Source organism: Anastrepha ludens, chromosome 3 (genome assembly GCF_028408465.1).
Source record: "Anastrepha ludens isolate Willacy chromosome 3, idAnaLude1.1, whole genome shotgun sequence".
Lineage (NCBI taxonomy): Eukaryota > Metazoa > Arthropoda > Insecta > Diptera > Tephritidae > Anastrepha > Anastrepha ludens.
This window is the reverse complement of record NC_071499.1, coordinates 3,690,263-3,711,180: the sequence shown is the minus strand read 5'-3', so window position 1 is coordinate 3,711,180 and position 20,918 is coordinate 3,690,263.

The window sequence follows — 20,918 nt, the reverse complement described above, 5'->3', positions numbered from 1 at the left end:
CATGTAGGTATGTATGATATGTATAAGTGTGCTGAAAATTGTATGCATTTTATTAAGTTGATACTGCAAGGGGATTGCATCACCCTTGTAACTGAGATAAAGGGTATATAGGACATCTATGTATGTATGCATGAATATGCTGCTAGTGCTTAGATTATAAAAAATGCATACTTTTAGGAGACACTTGAAGCGATGCGCATTATTGCTGACTTTGTAGCTATTGTTATTGTTGTTTTGCGGTCAAAAGTTTTTGTTTGCCCAGATACTTGACAGGTTTGTTGTTTCGGTTGTTTTGTTGATGTTTGCTGTTTGCTGTTTTGTTCGCTTTGAAGAGGGCTTTGCACAAGGGTCAACACTTGAGAAAACTCAACGGCAAACAGAACTGATGGGAAGTAAGAAGAAGAAGAAACAAAGTAGTATTGGTGCTTTTCTGGTAAGTATCACGTACAACTACATACATATACACACATGCATGTATAGGTATAAATATATTCTTTTGATTGTAATCGGTTTGTGGTGGAAATTCCAACGAAGAAATAGTGAAGGATAACTACAGCAACATATACATACATATATTTGTATAATCTTACAGACTAGGGTGCTTGGGTTTGATGACTCTGTTAGCATGACAGTTGCTCTTACCAGCTTAAGAGAATCGGTAACATTACCAACTTTGACCACATTTTGAACTATTTCGATTACTTTTTTCTTATTGTTTTTTTTTAAAGGTTCGTTATCTTTTTTCAAGTACAGCTCATTGCCAAACCCAAACTATACATACATAAATCCCATTTTAAAATTTTTCACCAAGAAACTATCATGCACTCATTACAAGGAAAAAACGAACGGAAAAAATTATAAAAAATGAACGAGATGTTTCAGATACTTAAAATTTGTTCTTTATTACACTACTCAAAACTTGGCACACTTTTGTATTATTAAAGATAATCTTGAAAGTCATTCAATTAGAGCAAAAACAACACGCTGATAACGTACAATAGAAACTTCGTCTTCTGTCCGTCCGCTCTCAAAGGATTCCGTTCCAAAGTAAATGGTAATTTTTCGAGTTTTAAGACGTAACCGCTATAAAAGCTTTATTTTTGTTTTCAAATGGCAGACGAAATATCTAAATCAGAATTTTCTCACACCTTTAACTTTCTTTCCAAACAAAATTTTTAATGACGGTAAGGTTTATAATTGCAACAAGTCTTTACTTGAAAGTCTTCACTTGAAATTTTAACTGTAGGGATATTTTTTTAAATATTACAAGTTTTTATAAACATAGATATTGAACACCTTTTGTGGAAAAACTGCATACTCCTTTGGCTACTCAGGTACATAATTGAAAACATCGTAAATTAAAAAGGCTTTATCAAAAAGCCGGCACCATTTTCTTTTATATAATTTTCAAAAAAGCAAACAATATTCAAAAACTTTTCGAAATCATAATAAAAGAATTTTTAAAAATTTGAATTATGTCATCATTCCGCTAAAAAATTTTAAAGAAATTTGGAAAGCTTTTCCACCGCAACAATGACCTATTTTTCTGTCCTGCTAAGTTTGGATATCCTCAACTGAAATGTATCGATCTCTCATACGAATAGATTCACTAACTTTGTGATATTCATAAACTTATGTTAAGGGGCTACATACGACCAGAATTAAAAAAAAATCGGTATTTTTACAGATTATTATTCGTAATAGTTGTATGTGTATTTCTGTAAAAACTTTTAGTTATTATATTTGCATAAGGTAAGTTTAACATTATTTAAATTTAATGTTTTATTAATACTTTTTACATATATAATGCTTTAGGATACCATCACCAGCTTTTAAAAGAAGCCGCACCACAGCCAAATAATTCGAACAAAAATTTATCTTGTAGCTTGCCGCTTCTTTGGGCATCTCTTACATGATGTATGCTACGGCTAACGGACGACTAGCTCATAGATATTCCCCCTTGCTCAACTACGGGCAGTATAGTGAGAACCTAGTAATATAAAGGCAGGATTTAAGATTAGCCTGAAGCTTACAAGATTTACCTGTTTCTCAGTCAGAACCGCTGTGATACTGGAACCTCGAAAGCGACTGCCAAGCTGGGAAATTAGGTCCCAGGTAACGTCTGGAGTTAACCAAAATAGTTATTGGAACTTTTCTGTCGCTAAATGGAAACAATTGTCCACATCCCGAAGCAAACGCCGATCTACTGTTTGAGGGCTTACTACCTCCTCTCGATGCGATAAGTCATAAGCCAAATACCCAAAGGACGTATTCTCGTTTTTAAATAAGTTTTTATTAATGTAGCTTCAAAATTTTAATTTAAACTACTAATTTTGGTTTTTTCATTTAATTTAAACACAACAAAATTGTTGTCGTTACCGAATAGCAAAATCGTTAAAACTGTGGTTACATAAAGATAACAATGCGAATATCGTTAAAATGTGTTAGTGCGGAGGTGCTAGTCTCCTATTAATTAAAGGATTAAATATATGGAGAGTGCTCTCTAAATACTGCACACTCCTTTAAATTATTTTTCAATTGACTTTTCTTGAAACTATTTCTTGACCAATATTCATTGCTTCTACACTGGATTTGAACGGATTTGGTACAAAACAAAAAATTAGTATTTATCTGCTTTTCGGAAAACACGGCAAAATCGTTAACTAGTAGAGGTTGTCAAAATAACCATTATTATTTCTTTAATTTTTTATTATTGGTTTTGCCTGTTTTTCTGTACACAAAATATACATATATAATTTCCTTTAACACTAGTTAGGGCGTAGGGCCAGATATTAACAATTATGAATATTACAAAATACTCCTCTGACGTCACTAAACTCAAGCAGCTTTGTATTTAAAATGAGCATTCCAATGAAAAAATTTAAGTAATCGAAATTCGGAGTTAACCCATTTATTTTAATAAAATAAATCTCTTTGCTGACACAAAACATTTTTAATGACGCATAATCCTCGCGCAGAGTTCCTTCGCATATCCCTGCAAAATACATTTTTCATGCGTCTTGAGGGCGTGGACGGGTTGAAAGGTACTTGTTGCATGGTGCCTAGTTGTTGCAAACATCGCACTCAACATTCAGCACTAAGCTACTTTCAATCACTTTGCTTTTCAAGTATTGTCTAAAAGCATCCTGCAGTGCATTGAATACTTCTATTTATTTCTCACCTCTCACTCTCACGATCGCCTCCCCACTCGCTCCTATACACCCTAATAAATCAACAGGCAAACTGCTTAGCAAGGAAGATAGCTGGGACTCTGCCGAAGCCCTTAAGGAATGCGAATAATGCCTTGGCAGATATTGCTCCAGCTACAACCTGCAAATCACTTTCCCACCCCTATTCCCCTGAACCGTTGCTCCATTTGCCGCCACTTAGCCACACTCTGCTTTCGTCAAAGCAAATTTAAGTGCCTCGAACAGCCTGCCATGTACCACATGCCTCTGCACAGCATTTCATTCTTCACCATCAGCTCATCGCCAGCACTTGAGCGCTACTAGTTATCTGCTCGCTAGATGTATCTGCATCTTTTCGTAGCACGCCGCCAGTGGCAAGTGGCAAGACATCGAGCCAATGGCATTTGGCGCATTGCCAATTTCAGCTACATCGTCAACGGATGTTGCAAGAATGAAGTGGCAGTTAGCGGTCCTGTGTTGTTGCTGTGTCTATCTGATATCCTCTGTCTGTACCACTGCCGGAAATGGCAACACGATTACCGATATGCACGACTACCGGCGTTGCCTTAGCCTCCGGAACAACGTTCGTATTTTAATCAGTAACACCAACACCAGCGGCAACAGCAACAACAAAAATACTACACCACCAGGGCAGCAAAAGTGAATGCACTTACGTCCCTAATACTGGAAACATGCCCGTAACGCGGGCGCACTAAAGAGGTTGCAAAAGTGCGAGGCCACGTTTTAGGCCCCCAGCATTTGAACTGAAGGAGCAGAAGGAACAGAAAGTGCATAGAAGTGCAGGGTATTGGCATTGTTTTCCTCCATTTGATCTACTTTTTGTTAACGTATTTTATTTGCTGCTGCTGCTCGGATTTGTTTTTCAAATGTATTATACTTACGGGGCTATAGGGGGAAAATCTGCTTTACTTAAGTTGAGTGAAGTGGCAAACAGAAAATGTGTTAGGATTTGATTCCACACTACGACTATTGTCCTCAGCCACATATTGTTGCCAGCAAACAACAGTGCGTAGAGTTTTTTGTGTTCGTTGTTGCTGTTTTCTTTCTCTCAATAGTGCCAGTTAGTTGCATACTTTTGTGAAGTTTATATGGCAGTGGAAAGAGTGCTTTGAAAATACCTTTTTTCCATGATTTTCTATCGCTGAGCAAAGTGCGAACATACAAATGGACTGAGTGGAGTTAAAAAATGTATTAAAAAAGTAAGAAAATAAACAGATAAAATACTTCACTTGAAGCTGCTCAATATTTAAACTGAAGCTGTTTACTAGTGAAATTCTACTTCTGATTCTTATTCTGCTTCTTCTCCACTGAACTAAGTTCGGAAGAGGCAAAAATAATTTTTCATATCGTCTTATTTCATTTTATTTATTACGTCTCTGGCTGCAAAACCTTACAGATTAGAGGTATAAAATGACTTACAGATACAACTTAAAAGTAATTTGATTGCAATCAAAATCGAGTCTGTTAAAAATTCGACCAATTTCATTAACAGAAATTCTTAAGAGAGAGTATTGCAGCTTATCTGGGGGAGCCTATTAATCCTAGAGCGCACGCCCCCTAAGTGTTTACAGTTTTCTCTTTCTTTTCTCCGTCACCTTGTGAGGCAATGGAATTGTTATGTCTGTAATGAAGTAAAATTCTTATCAACTAATGACATTTTCAATCAAACGGATTTTCAATTTCTTTTCAGCTCTCCCGTTTTCTGCAAATACTATAAAACAAAAAGGTACTTGAAACTGTGTGATGGACAATTTGCAAAGAATTTCTTCAAGACTTCTAATATTTTGAATACAATAGAGCTACACTTGAAAACCATTTGCATGTCTGAGCACTTTATGATGGTAATAAACAAAAATATGGCAGTTTACTCTGAAGACAAAGAAATTTACTTTGAATGATGGGTTGTTGTAAAATAACAATTAGATGATTTTGAATTTTATTTCATTTTTATTTCATATATTTTATTCATTTAGTAAATAAAATTCGCAAAGCTATTAGTCCTGCAGAGAGCCAAGCAAGTAGCAAATACGTCAATGCTGGGCAAAAAGTGCAAAAAGCCAAAATTGCACAAAAACACCTGCTCATGCAACTCACTCGTATATATATGCGTACGCTTTACACACGTGTCTGTGTGTATGTGACTCCATTCCTGCATTAAGTACGCATAATGAAAAACTCCTGACATGTGTTAAAATTTAAGTTTTCATTGCAAACTTTTCGCTTCAAGACTCAAGTTTCTGTTGACGAGTTTAATAAATTGTTTTCCACTGTAGCTGAGGAGTCAGTTAAAGTTCACAAGCAGCATCATTTGTGCATATCGTTTGCGAGCACACGTCCACACGTACGAATGTTCATAAGTTGAGTTTAAAACAAAAAACCTGACAAAAATACGAGCTCATGCTCGCACGCGTGTTCGCTTGTCTGAAACTTTCCTACGCGTTTTCAACGCTGTTGCACTCAACCGGAGCGGGTGCGTTGAAGCACAGAAGCTGCTAAATAAAAATTATGCCTGCAACTGTTTTGCTTTCATGAACTCCACAAATTCCTGTATGTCAAGCTGAAGTTTGTATACAAAATTTCTTAACCAATGTTTGCGAAGATTAACTCTAATTTTAGTGCATGAAACCTCAGCTTTTTTAGCAACAAAACTTTGTATGCTTTTCACTTTACACTTCCGCACATATTTTAAGAAAAACCTTTTTGAAAAGCAGAATATTTTTCTGTCACTTCATATTGTAAGTGCATAGATGTAATAAAAGCATATGCATTTTTTTTAATTGAGTCATATATAGAAAATATGCAGAAATCGGTTATTGGACCAGAATTCATAATTTCCAATTGCAACACATTTTCTTCAGAAGCCTTAGCGTTTTGGCGGAGCCGGAGCAGAAGTGCAGAAGGCACTTCACACTCTCATTCTTCTCAAGCCGGGAAAGCATCAGGCTTATCATATATACTAATGGAGTTCAGTTAAAAATTTACCAGATCGTAATCCCACAAGCTCTTAACGACCCCAATTACTAAGTAAACGTCTAAGACCAGCCCACCTGCAGCCATTCGATGGCTCCCAGTGTGTAACTGAATAAAATATTTACTCACTATTTTCGCTAAAAAATTACTCTGATACCATATCAGGTTTTGTAACTAAATAGCACCAGGCTATTGCAGGACTGCTTAGAACCCATTCCAGTCGTAAAGACTGATAGCTTCTTGTTAGGCATTTACTTGTAACCAGACACTCTGAGAAAAGAAAACACGCTATGCTTACCAATTTAGTTAAGCCGTGACCTGCATTAATAAAAAGCTTTTTAAGTAAGTGAGGGGCTGGCCAATGCCTTAAATGTAACTAGGCTGTGTCTGCAGATATGTAAACTTCTACCGCAGACCCTACCTCCGTGACATTTTTCCTAGTTTTAGGCCCATACCTGGGCTTGGAAATGCGAGGTATATGCCCCATGAAAGGCGTGAGGTTCTTATTTTCGATGTATAAGTAGACTACAGATTCTACCCAGAGCCGACAAAAAAGAATCCACTGAGCCTAAGGAAGTCAACAAATGGCATTAGAGAGACTTTCGCTTTTGAAAACAAAGGTGTACCACTCTTTAAAACATGTCGTTAAACCCATTTAATCCCAAAGGTTTCAATGGTTAGGACACGCTGTGCGCGTAAAGGACAGCCGCCCTCAAAATTTCTTTTTATCAACAAACTCTTTAAGACGCGGACGCAAGGACGTTCAAGGTTAACCTGGCTTAACCAAGCCATAGCCGACCTGAAAAAGCTACGAGTTAGGAGCTGGAGATCTGTTGCTATGAACCGTGCAGATTGGAAGAGGATTGTGGACGAAGCTAAAACTCACCCTGAGCTGTACTCTCTACTCTCCACTTAATGATGATGATGATGAGTAGTTTTCAGCTACTCTATTCAGTTTCCTACCCGAGCTTAAGATTTATATTTGAATAAATGTATACAAATTTATTATGACGACTGTAGTACTAGCAGTAGAAATTTATCGAAAAATCTCCCATAGAACCATGGGGCATTGCAAGCTGCAGGCTTTCAAGCTACTGACGCAGTGGGCGATCATTGATTTGTAGATCTATAAGATCCGTTTAGGCGGTAAATTCCGTTTTCGTGGTAGAATCCGTTTACATTATCAAAATGAGTTTCAGGCTTTAGAGGCCTTATCTTCATTGTGAAAATTCAATAAGGGCTTACTTTCTTTGACCTCTCCATTATGTTGCTTAGGGTGTTGCTGTAATAATAAATAATTTTAGGTATATGATGAATCTGCCAATCCCATGTAATTAATTACAATAATTTGGGTGGATTGCCGAAAAGCCCAATCTCAACACCAAAAGTGTCAATCATTCTAGTATTGTACTACTTTTTTACGTATTAAATATAAAAATAAATTTTTTCATGCTCATTCTCCCTTAAACAATAGCCGTTCTAGGAAGGTAGTTATGTCGATAGAAGTGCTAGTCGGTCTCTAAACTAACTCACTTAAATGATTACAGATCCATTGTGATACCACAGTAGCAATTTACCTGCAACCTGATGTCTGACAGACTACTCCTCCTCCGCATTCTTGCAGTTTTTGTGATAGTGGAAATCAAGTACGTTCAATTTTTGAGCCCGTCGACCTAGGAGACAGTGGCCTCTGATCAAAGCAAGTAGCATAGAGACTTTTATCCTTAACCGATTAAATAGCACTTTTGAGCGCTTGAGATTTCATCTTCGCTACATTCTTTTTATAGCATTGCCTGTCAGACTATCAACGCATCTCCAGTTTGCTGAAGTCGCAACGCTACTTGCATCGCGCAGTTTGTAGGTTGAGAGAAATAACCTACAATTTTCATACCGAGAGAGAGGCGAGTGGTAGCGCCCTTTCTTACAATTTGCTGATATGTCACTATGCCCTAGCACCCCCATGGTGCGGAAAATTGCGCGATCTCGTTAAGACATGCCCAGCATTTGCGAGCAATGATGGAATTAGTAGCTTAATCTGATTGCCATTTAAAAATACTTGAGGTAATTCAAAAAGATGTTTGTTTGCTAGGCTCTGCGATCTTTAATTTTCATAAATATAATCCCATCGTATAGTGCCAGATCTAAGCTAATCAACTTAAAACCATTAAACTGCAGGATATCTATTTTCTCTTAATCTTTGGTATTATTAATGGGATAATAGATTGCCACTTTTTCCTAGAATGCATTAATTTTCATATTTCCCAACGCTGGCTCCGGAGTATGAACTCTTTTTCTTGAAACAAGTTACGAGTAGAAATAGTTATGCCATCAATGCTTAAATTTATAAAGCTGTTAGAGCAATGAATTGTTTCCCAAGTCCTTTAGATCTTAACTTATTCTCTCCTAAATTTGAATCAAATACTTCAAAGTGTAAAAATGCATTTATTTCTAAACTGTTGGAGAATAATTTTAGTGTTATATTAATTCCCATAACTTATGCACAGAATTGTCTATAAGCCTTTACTGAACAACTGATGCGTAAGTCTTAAATAAGTATCAGTAAATAAAATATAAAATAAATAAGAGCAATCAATAGCTGAGTAAAGTATTTCAATTATATGCCTAATTAATAAAAAATAACTTACTGTTTTATAGAAATTCCAAAATGAAATTGATTGAATACCGAATTTTCGGAAGTCGTTAAAATATAAAATATTACATTTACCCGCTCAGCGTAGTTGCGGCAGGGCTACCAGCGGAATTAAACCCTGCCACAACGTGGGAGCACAAATCCACTATCACCCTCCATTGCCCACACATTTCAACGCGCTTTCAAGATACTTACGTATAAATTTCCAGCCAAACTTGTTTTCAGCAAGTCTCACTCCGCCCAGCTTCCGATACACAGCATTCCCACGCTTAATCGGGTAGAGTTTGAAATTCGTTTGCTTAGTGCAAGTTCTGTGTTGCCGCGGTACCGCTTCTTTACCGCTACTTTACCTGCACTTTGCTTCCATTTGGTTTTCGTTTTTCCTTTTCATCGCAAAAATTCCACTCACGTGACTTCGCTAATTTATTGGCTGCATTAAGTTGCAATAATGCTACTTTGTGTTGGGAGCATGAATATTTTACTGCATACATATCTATGGACTGCAAACATGCATGAGACGCTGAAAGTAAAAGCACAGTAAAAGTTCAACAAAGGGAGCAAGTCGTGTTTTTGTTTTTGTGTGAAATGACGCAAATTCTTATATACCTACAGAGTTACAAACACTCCATGAGGCAAAAAGTTAACGCGATGCTTGTTCAACATGGCGTATGAGTAACATTTGAAGTTTCTGAAAACATTATAAGTAGAAAAATTATATAAAATAGTAACTGTATCCGGCACGCGTTGTTACGCCAACAACTAAAATAAATTTAAGAAAAACAACTTAAAAAAAAAAATCAATACACAAATATTCAATTCATTCTAAACCATTTTATTGATTTTGTTTATTTCGAAAAAATTGTGACATTACAAAGTTTAGTTTCAATTCGATGTTTATTGAAGTGCTGTGAGATACACAATATTCCTTTTTTTTTCATCTGGTACGTAGACGAATAAATCAGAAGGTTTTCCGACACGTGTGCAAGCCACATAGAGCTGTCCATGTGAGAAGCATGGGTTCTCCAAATTTAATCCACACACTTGTAACGATTGTCCTTGTGCTTTGTTAAAAGTTATTGCGAAAGCGGAGAGCACCGGGAACTGTAAACGTTTGAATTCGAATTGCATATCTGTCAGGATCATTGGGATACGTGACAACAGTACGTCTTCACCTTTGAATTGTCCAGTCAAAATTGTTGCCTCGATAACATTGTTCATCATTTTCTTGACTGAGAGTCTGGTTCCGTTGCAAAGTCGTGGTGGATTTATGTTTCGAAGAAGAATGATGGGTACGCTAATTTTCAATGTAAGAACTGCCGCGGCATGCCTGCAAATCAAGCGAATTCAGGAATTCAGTTGGGTAGTTGACAACCTCGTCTTCTTCTAGGAATTAACAACAAACATTTCTTTGCGTAAAGTGCAATTGTTACTTAAGTTGAAGAAATTTTTTCTGGATTTCTATTTATCCACTTTAAGTAAATCAAATCGATTATTTAAGGACAGTGACGCTTAGTCCGTTTTTTGTCTTTAAGTTTGTAGTGGCTTTCTAATTTATAGAAAATCTTTTTTTTTTTTTGGGTGTAGGGAAGAGATGTATAACTCAAAGGACTTGGCTCCGAAATTTCAGATGCCTTCAAAACCAACTCATGTATCAAATAGGTGCTTATTGTCGCCAATACTAAAGGGTTATTTAATAAGAAGTATTATTTTGATATTCAAAGAAAAATGCTATATTTTAATATGTATGTTTCTTTCAGACAAATTGCCACCACGGCCACGCTTACAGGATAATGTCCTTTTCATGAAATTTGTTTTTGAAATTTCCATAGCCGAATTGCAAAGTGACTGCCCTATGTCTTCGATAGCCTCACGAATTCCATCTTTGATCTCTTGAATCGACCCTGGCCTGTTGGCGTAGACCTTCTCTTTCACGTGGTCCCAAAGAAAAAAGTCACAAGGTGTTAAATCACAAGATCTCGATGGCCGTGATCACCTCTTCGAGAGATAACACGGTCCGGAAACTTTCCCCGTAAAATATCAATGGTTTCGTTGCTTGTGTGGCACGTAGCACCATCTTGTTGAAAATAAACGTTATCCAGATCAATACCATCCAATTCCGGCCAGAAAAAATCGTTAATCATCTCTAATCTAATCGAAATAACTCCTATTATTGGAAAACCCTTTATTTACGCTTTACATAAATGACTTACAAGAAAGCTTAGAAGGAAAATTAAGCATAGAGGGGAAACATTTTAGACTTTTAATGTATGCGGATGATTTCATTTTGTTAGCGCATCACCCAGGCAAACTACAAGAGAAGATTAATAAATTTGAAAGTTAATGCAACCTATGGAACCTTGAAGTAAACCGCTCAAAGTCACAAATAATGGTGCTCAGAAAAGGTGGAGAAGTGGTACATATTATCTAACAGTATGGCGGCCGCCGTTGCCGAATGGATTGGTGCGTGGCTACCATTCAGAATTCACAGAAAGAACGTAGGTTCGAATCTCGGTGAAACACCAAAAGTAAGAAAAACATTTTTCTAATAGCGGTCGCCCCTCGGCATGCAATGGCAAACCTCCGACTGTATTTTTGCCATGAAAAAGCTCCTCATAAAAATATTTGCCATTCGGAGTCGGCTTGAAACTGTAGGTCTCTCCATTTGTGGAGCAACATCAAGATGCACGCCACAAATAAGAGGAGGAGCTCGGCCAAACACCCAAAAAGAGTGTACGCGCCAATTATATATTACTAGCAAACCCGGCCCCCTTCGCTGAGCAAACTAAAATAGAATAGATATGGTTTAGAACAGAAAATATATGATTTTCATATTATTTATTTCTTTATTCTTTATTCAAGCGCTTTGGCATAAACAATATTTTTTGTTGTTCTATTTGTTTTTGAGTAAATATAAAATATAAATTGAAAATCAGGAAAAAAGAAGATTGTTTTTAAATTTCAAATCAACGCATATGAATAACTAAGAAACAATCGTCTTTTTTCCTGATCATCCATGAATTTTTCGTTTCAATTTATATGTTTTATTAAGCTTTTTTTATTGGAGCTTTTTTAACCATTATCCATTTATATTTTTCAAAAAAAAAAAAACGAAAAAAAATTTTTTTTCCACGAACACATAATTTCATTCGGATTTCACATTAAATTCTCAAATTTCGTAAGAAATTATTCACTGTTCCAAAATCCACTCCAAAAAAAATTCACAAACAATTTTTACATGTTGCACTTACGTTTTTCCCTTATGGCATCCAAATCAGAAAGAAATATTGACACATTGTAACTCACACTGTCAATTTGACAGTTCAGTTCCGCCCCAAGCGTTAAAAAAGTAAGCGACATTATGGCTGGTTCAAAAGAACGCTGTACCCGTTGCCAGTGTTCCGAATTACAACCAAACTTTACGAAACCCATTTTCAATACTTACTTAACAATGTGCGGAAGTTTGGTTTAATTCGGTGCAAAGACACGGCGGGTCCACGTTTTGGCATATATTTCGAGACCCTAGTCATCAATAGGTATGAAAATTACCCCGTATTAAAGCACTTATCAACAGCTTTCATTTGATATCCATATTGTACAAACACATTCTAGGGTCCACGTTTTGGTCTCTATCTCGAGACCCTTGTCACGGAGCGGATGGAAATACTCTGAACTAAAGCATTCACCAACAGCTTCCATTTGTCCACGTTTTGACCTATATCTCGAGACCCTATCTACCAATAGGTATCCAAACTATACGGAAACCATCTTCAATACCTCCTTAACAATGTGTGTAAGTTTGGTTTAATTCGGTGCAAAGACACGGCGGGTCCACGTTTTGGCATATATTTCGAGACCCTAGTCATCAATAGGTATGAAAATTACCCCGTATTAAAGCATTTATCAACAGCTTTCATTTGATACCCATATTGTACATACACAACCAAAGGTTACCCGGGTCCACGTTTTGACCTATATCTCGAGACCCCAGTCACGGAGCGGCATGAAAAATACTCTGTTATAAAGCATTCACCAACAGCTTCCATTTGATACCCATATTGTACATACACGTCCGAAGGTTACCCGAGTCCACGTTTTGACCTATATCTCGAGACCCTATCTACCAATAGGTATTCAAACTATACGGAAATCATCTTCCATACCTACTTAACAATGTGTGTAAGTTTGGTTTAATTCGGTTCAAAGACACGGCGGGTCCACGTTTTGGCATATATTTCGAGACCCTAGTCATCAATAGGTATGAAAATTACCCCGTATTAAAGCACTTATCAACAGCTTTCATTTGATATCCATATTGTACAAACACATTCTAGGGTCCACGTTTTGGTCTCTATCTCGAGACCCTTGTCACGGAGCGGATGGAAATACTCTGAACTAAAGCATTCACCAACAGCTTCCATTTGTCCACGTTTTGACCTATATCTCGAGACCCTATCTACCAATAGGTATCCAAACTATACGGAAACCATTTTCAATACCTCCTTAACAATGTGTGTAAGTTTGGTTTAATTCGGTGCAAAGACACGGCGGGTCCACGTTTTGGCATATATTTCGAGACCCTAGTCATCAGTAGGTATGTAAATTACCCCGTATTAAAGCACTTATCAACAGCTTTCATTTGATATCCATATTGTACATACACAACCAAAGGTTACCCGGGTCCACGTTTTGACCTATATCTCGAGACCCCAGTCACGGAGCGGCATGAAAAATACTCTGTTATAAAGCATTCACCAACAGCTTCCATTTGATACCCATATTGTACATACACGTCCGAAGGTTACCCGGGTCCACGTTTTGACCTATATCTCGAGACCCCAGTCACGGAGCGGCATGAAAAATACTCTGTACTAAAGCATTCACCAACAGCTTCAATTTGATATCCATATTGTACAAACACATTCTAGGGTCCACGTTTTGGTCTCTATCTCGAGACCCTAGTCACGGAGCGGCTTGAAAAATACTCTGGACTAAAGCATTCACCAACAGCTTCCATTTGATACCCATATTGTACATACACATCCGAAGGTTACCCGGGTCCACGTTTTGACCTATATCTCGAGCCCTATTTCCAAAATAAAATATAATCCATGTTACTCGTGGATGATGTAGCTTTCGAATGGTGAAAGAATTTTTAAAATCGGTCCAGTAGTTTTTGAGCCTATTCATTACAAACAAACAAACAAGCAAACAAAGTTTTCCTCTTTATAATATTAGTATAGATAATAATTAAAAAAAACGGATATAGGGTATTTCTACCTGAAACACATATAGTCCATGAGCGTAGAGGGACATTTTTGCTTCTGCACGTTCATGAAACACATGTGGTTTATATACCCCCTGACGCACATATGGCTCAGGAACGTATCAGTGCTTATCAGGCGCACGTTTCCTGAACCATATGTGGCTCAGCGGACAGGGAACGTGTTAATTATGTGGGATTTACTAATATAGAACGTGAAAATAGCGTTTTATTTCGCTGTAAAATTGTATGTGCATATAATTACATGGAATTCAGTACATACATAGATACATATGTACATACGTCCGAAATGAAATAATGCGAGCGATTCGTAAATACATACATACATACGTCACCATACGATGTAATTCAACATTAATGAGGTGTGGTGAGATTATCGCTTAACGCCGTTGCTTCATTCGGTTGACAGCGAACAAACACACAAACAGCTTTTTTTGGAAAAGAGCTGCTTTTGTTTAAACAATTTTGGTTAAATAACAAATATATCAATTTTTTTTTTGATGCAGAACGAAAGTAAATATTTCAAAGTTAAACTCTAAGAAAGTTTCATTTTAATTGGTTGATTCGTTTATGATTTATGGCCGTGAAAAAAAAAAATTATGTTTTTTTGCCACATTTTGACCGATTGCCACGCCCCCTTTATATATTTCTTCACATTATATAGATATAAACCTTCCTCTTCAATCAATCTATCTTAAAAAAAAAACCGCATCAAAATCCGTTGCGTAGTTTTAAAGATTTAAGCGTATACGGGGACATAGGGACAGAAAAAGCGACTTTGTTTTATAATATGTAGTGATATATAAGGAGAACTTAGTAGTAGAAACACCACCTCATATGAATTTAAAAAAATATGTTGAAAACAGAACAGTTGCTGCAAAAAATGGTATTAATGCTTCGTGGACGTATCTTTTAAAAAAGAAAGACATTTCAATTGAAGCTAAATAGCAACCTTTTTTTACAGTTTGTCGTTCAATATAGTCCTACGCAGCACAGGTGTGGAGTTTTGGGTAGTTTGAAGAAGGTGATGTACTGCAAAAGTATTTTATAAAGCCAGCTCTGAAGCTATCATACCTTACGCCTATGCCCATACTTTTTTGGAAACCGGCGTGCAAGAAAAGCATTTGTTTTCTTTAAAACTGTTCCTCAAGTATATGCGCAGAACTGTGTTTATGAACTCACAAAATCGGCTGCCACATCTGTCAAAAATGGTTATAAAGAAAGAAGTCTTCTGGATTAGAGTTACAATTACAAGAACTTATTTAGTGAAAAAGATGTCCTCTGGCGAATAGATAATATAAAGTGAGAAACCTGGATAGAAGATGCAAAATTGCTTTTAACAAACTACAACAAGGCAAGGGTGGATGTGTGCGTACAAAAAGCCTTAAGTACTAGTAGAATACTTAGAACCAAGCTTGTGAATAATGAGACGTGACATGGTCATTTTACATAACAACAGATCTGACAGATTTGAAAACTTGCTCAATGTGTAATTTTGTCGAGTTTGGAAATATAGCACATTTCCTGGCACGCTGCCCAATATTAAGAGAATATAGGAACGTCTTTTCGTAAAATTTACATTAAATGATTCACAACTGGTTGAGATTCGCAAAGAATTCTCAATGATCATTGGAATAAACTGCATTTTATTAAATATGCCTTTAGATAAAGAGATTACTTAGAACAATGGCCCTATTGCCGTTAAAGTGTTGCAAATATCTTTTTCTTAGTATTAAAACAAGTAATTATCCAAAATTTGTATATTTTACGTTTATGTGCAATAACGGACCCATTTCGTGGTCTAAGTGGCATCCTTGTCTCTATGTGCGATGCGGCTGCCAAACTAACAAACCTTTATTTGCAATAAATGCTACTACTACTACAAAGCACTTTTTCTGGTAAGGAGAGGCATTTTCGGTTCAAATTCATGACGTATCGATATATTTTGTCCATCTAACTCTCAATAGATTTCTCAGAGTAGTCAGAGAAGTTAGGAATGTAATATTACCCCTTTCTCCCCATCTCTCCATCCATCTATTCTTCCTACCTTATATATGTACATACAAATCTAAAATATAATTGCATTCATGTATTCAAAGAGTCATGCAAAATACCTCGCCAAAATGCGGATTTAACCTTTTACCCCCCACAGCAAGTCGTCAAAATAATTCCTTTCGAACTGGGCTTTCTTCTGCTAAGCTCCTGTGCCTACAGTATGCTTTTATTCCAAATATTTGCCTTCAGTACTGCACTTTGTGCACAAATATTTATCCGAAAGCCAACAATTCGTGTATCTGAGTTGCATTGAGAGCGGGGAATGTTTCACCTTGCTGCTACCTGCCACAACTGCATGCTGACATAAACAAAACAAAAACAAAAAAATTGCGAAAACAACAATAACTAAAACATTGTGGAAAGAAGAGGAAAATGCGATTATTGAGTGAAACTGCAAATTTCTGGGAAAATCAATGTAAATATTTGCGAAAACTCAGAATACACAAAAATCAGGAAAAGCTTTTACAATAGAAGAGTGCGCACATTGAAGATGTACACCTTAACTTATAAAGACTTACGCGCGCAAATTAGAGGCAACCATATATTGATTATACTTTTCATATAAGAAGGAAGTATTCAAGTTACTATGCTCAGCGTGCTGCTTCACCACATAAGGAAGCGGGAGGGGGAAACTTAAGCGGATTGCGTTCTCATATGAATTGTAATGTGTGTGTGTGTGTAGTATTACTTGTGTGAACCCTGCAGGGAAACGCTGCACAATCGTCACAAATTTCTTGCTAACAAACAGCATGCGTTTTTATGGAAATTATGAACTACTTCATCGAACTGCAACTGTCCATAAACTGAAAATTAAATATTCACCCATATTAATCGCCCATTAGTAATCTCACTTCCTTAGATTTCAATAAATAATTTGGTAATGTTTCAATCCGTGTTTTGTGATGCAAATATTATTGTGATTCTAATGACGATTGTCTGTTTGTGACACAGAGCTATCAAAACAAAAGTGATTTGTGGTCGGAACAGTAACAGCTGAAAATTTTAACTTAAAAACAATTCAATAAATGTGTTACCGTATGTGTATGTAAATAAAATAATCCTAATCAAAAATGCATTCCTCAAAAAAAGGCTCGTGTCGATTGGCCGAAGGAAATGCTCAAAAACTACGATCGCGGGGCTTCGAAACACGTCTATGACATCGTGACAGCTGATGAATCATGGATTTACGCGTATGAGCCCGAAAGTAAACAGCTGTCGACTGTATGGGTGTTTCAAGATGAGCCAAGTCCAACAAAAGTTGTTCGCGCACGAAGCACTTCCAAGCAAATGGTCGCCTGTTTTTTCGAAAAAACTGGACAAGTCGCAACCGTACCACTAGAACAACGCAGAACAGTAAATTCTGAGTGGTACACAACCATTTGTTTGCCAGTTGTCTTCCAAGAAATTAGGAAAACCAATCGCCAAAGACGGATCACTCTTCACGAGGACAATGCGAGCTCTCACTCATCGGCTCAAACAACTGCATTTTTGAGCACCCAAAACATCGAATTAATGGGTCATCCACCGTATAGTCCTGACTTGGCACCGAATGACTTATTTTTTTCCCCGTACGTGAAAAACAAACTGAGAGGTCAACGTTTTTCGACACCTGAAGAAGCGGTTGCGGCATTCAGAATGCATGTTTTGGAGGTACCTCATTCAGAGTAGCAAAAGTGATTCGACAATTGGTTGAAACGCATGCAAAAGTGTATAGATCTTCATGGAGAATATTTTGAAAAACAACAAAGTGATTTTCGATGATTAAAATTTGTTTTTGTTCTCTAATCCCGACATATAAAAGGCACCCCTCGTATATACATTTTCCTAAAAATTCCGATTTAAAGTTCGAAATCTTGATGCACATTTAAAAAAATTTTTTTTTTTCGTTTCTACAGGGTGCACCATCTTTTATGACGGTGTGAAAACATTGAATAACAAAAACAATTCATTTGTGTAAGTGAGATATTTTTAATTGGTTTATTTATTTAAATTATATTATTTATTACAATACCAATCAAGTGGCCACCTTTATTAGCAATCACAAATTGCGATCTTTTTTCAGCGTTTGTCATCACCTTGTCAAGCATTGCGGGCTTTATAGTGTCGATTTCGGCACGAATGTTTGCCTTAAGCTGGTCAATAGTCTGCGGCTTGTTGGCGTGAACCTTACTTTTCAGATAACCCCACAAAAATAAGTCCGGGGGGATTAAGTCAGGTGATCTGCGGGTCAGTCGATGTCGCCTCTTTTTGACACTAGACGTCCCGGGAATTTTCGTTGCAGAAATTCAATTGTTCCATTCGCAGTGTGGCATGGTGCACCGTCTTGTTGAAACCAGTACCCGTCTAAACCTTTCTCACGCATTTGCCGGTAGACATAATGAGCCAACAGCCATCGATATCGGTTTCCATCGACAATTCCGTTTTCTCGGTAAAAATATGGCCCAATGATGGCTTTGGCGCAAATGCTTACTTTCCGATCATGCAATGGCGTTTCATGGATCTCGTGTACACTCTCAGTTCCCCCAAATACGGCAATTTTGTTTATTCACGCTGCCAGAGATGTTAAAATGTACATCGTCAGTCGTTAAAATTTGCTTCCAAAAATTGGGTTCAGTGTGAACCATTCGAGCGATTGTTTGGACATATTGCAAGCGACGTGAATGGTCTGTCGGCAATATTCTTTGATTCAATTGCACTTTATACAAAAACAAATTCAAATCATCCTTTAAAATGCGCCGCATTGTGGTTTCACTGACGCCAAAATAGTGAGCGCGACGACGATACGACACTATTGGTTCCTGGGCAACGCTCTCCCTCACTGCTTCAACAAGTTCATTGGAACGTCTTGGTCGTTGATGAACGGCATGTTGACGATCTCCTGCTGTCCCGTGTTCGAAAAAATTCGACACCAAATGACGAACAGTATTGTCAGACGGTGCCTGGTTGCCGCGACACTTTTTGCGATATGCGCGGTGAGTTAGAACAATAGAAAGACTATTTTCTATTTCCCGATTTCAGCGCGTTGTTTCGGTGTAAAGCGAGTTTGAAGCCATGTTTGAATTTGTACTGAATTGACGTATCGAAAACATGTATGTTGGTGTCGATTGGTTGGTAAATGACAAAGTTATTCAGCGTTTGCTTACCGATATAAAAGATGGCGCACCCTGTACAAAGTTTGAAACTTCGATGTATATTTCGTAAGACAATAAATTATTTTTTCATTGAAAAATTATTCAATTTAAATAAGAAATAAATTTGTTGCCTAATCTTCGCCTATGTACAGGTTCTTTGTTGTTTTGAAGAAAGAAGCAAGCGCATAACCTCTAATGCATTTTTGGGTGATTTGTTGTACACTATCGCCTATTGCGCCAGCGGCTATCGGTGATTTAGGTCAGAAGTTTTTCCCGCACAGGAACAATGTGGACTAAAGGTAATCCAGCGGAACCCGGATTACGCTAACGAACCTTCCATCGTGGAAAATTCAGCAGTTGCCTACATGAAAAAATTAACTCAACTAGCTGATATATTTTCCTACAGGGTATGTATATATCTACATTTAGTTCTGTTGCTTGCTTACGCAGCGCATGTAAACAAAAGCACCCCTGTCATGCAAACCAACTGGCTGCCTTAAGCTCTAATCAGAAGTAATGTTCCTTGTTTCTTTGATATTTCCTAATTAAATTTTATTGTTTTCATGGTTCTTGCGTTACTCGCCTTTAAAGCATTTCCTAATATTTCCTCTTTAGGTATTTATTGAGCATAAATATTGCATACTTTTATGCGCCTGTGTCTATTAAAAACAATAGGAGCCGCACACTGCGTTTCACTCAGTGCCGCCTCACTTTTATACTCTCTATGGCAACACCGTTATCGCAGCAGGTACGTAATTTAATTTGCACGCTTAAAGTTCAACTAAAGCGTCACAACTTTTCTCATTAAAATAAATTAGTGAACAACAAAATTCATTTTCTGAACACACTCATATGCACACATATACACAGAGTTGGGCCACACAACATAAACACATATACACACACACCACAATCCCAATGGCGATAACAATTTGCGAGTGTGTTTATACGTTGCACGCAGCGAAACACAGCAAAGTAGCATTCAACTGCACTCGCCACAGGCAGGGGCCACCAACGGCTAGTGACCACCACCATCGACCATAAAATCTGAAACTAATTTTGTAATGTAAATTTAATGTTCAGTTCACCTACTTACTTGTTGTTGACTTCTCGAGCGCCAGCCAACTGTCGCGCTGCCAACTCAACCGCACTGCCACAAAAGGAGCGCATACTTGCCACAACTACTGCAACGGTTGCAGAAGTAGAAATACGATCGAAGCAAAGGCAGAGTGGGGCGCTGCGCTGAAAGTACCTGGGGTTTGTTGAAGCTACGAATTATTGCAACTTCGAGACCGGAAATCTAAACCGGACGCTGCAGGTGAAAAAGTTTTGTGGCGCACACACCACATGCACATACACACATGCACATGGAATCTGTTCATACAAATGCAATGTGACCTGAAAACGAAACATCTGCGAGAGTTTATTTTGTGGGCGTTTACTTATACTCAGCTGCAGAGTTGATAATACTTTTATTTCTACTTTCTAACTTTGCATAGGAAAGGACTGCTATGGGGTACAAGAATCGAGGAGCAAGAGCACCTCAGATGAAATTGAGAAAAGGTTAATTTTCCTAAACACGGAAACATTGCTTTTAATATGCAGGAATGTACAAGTCACAG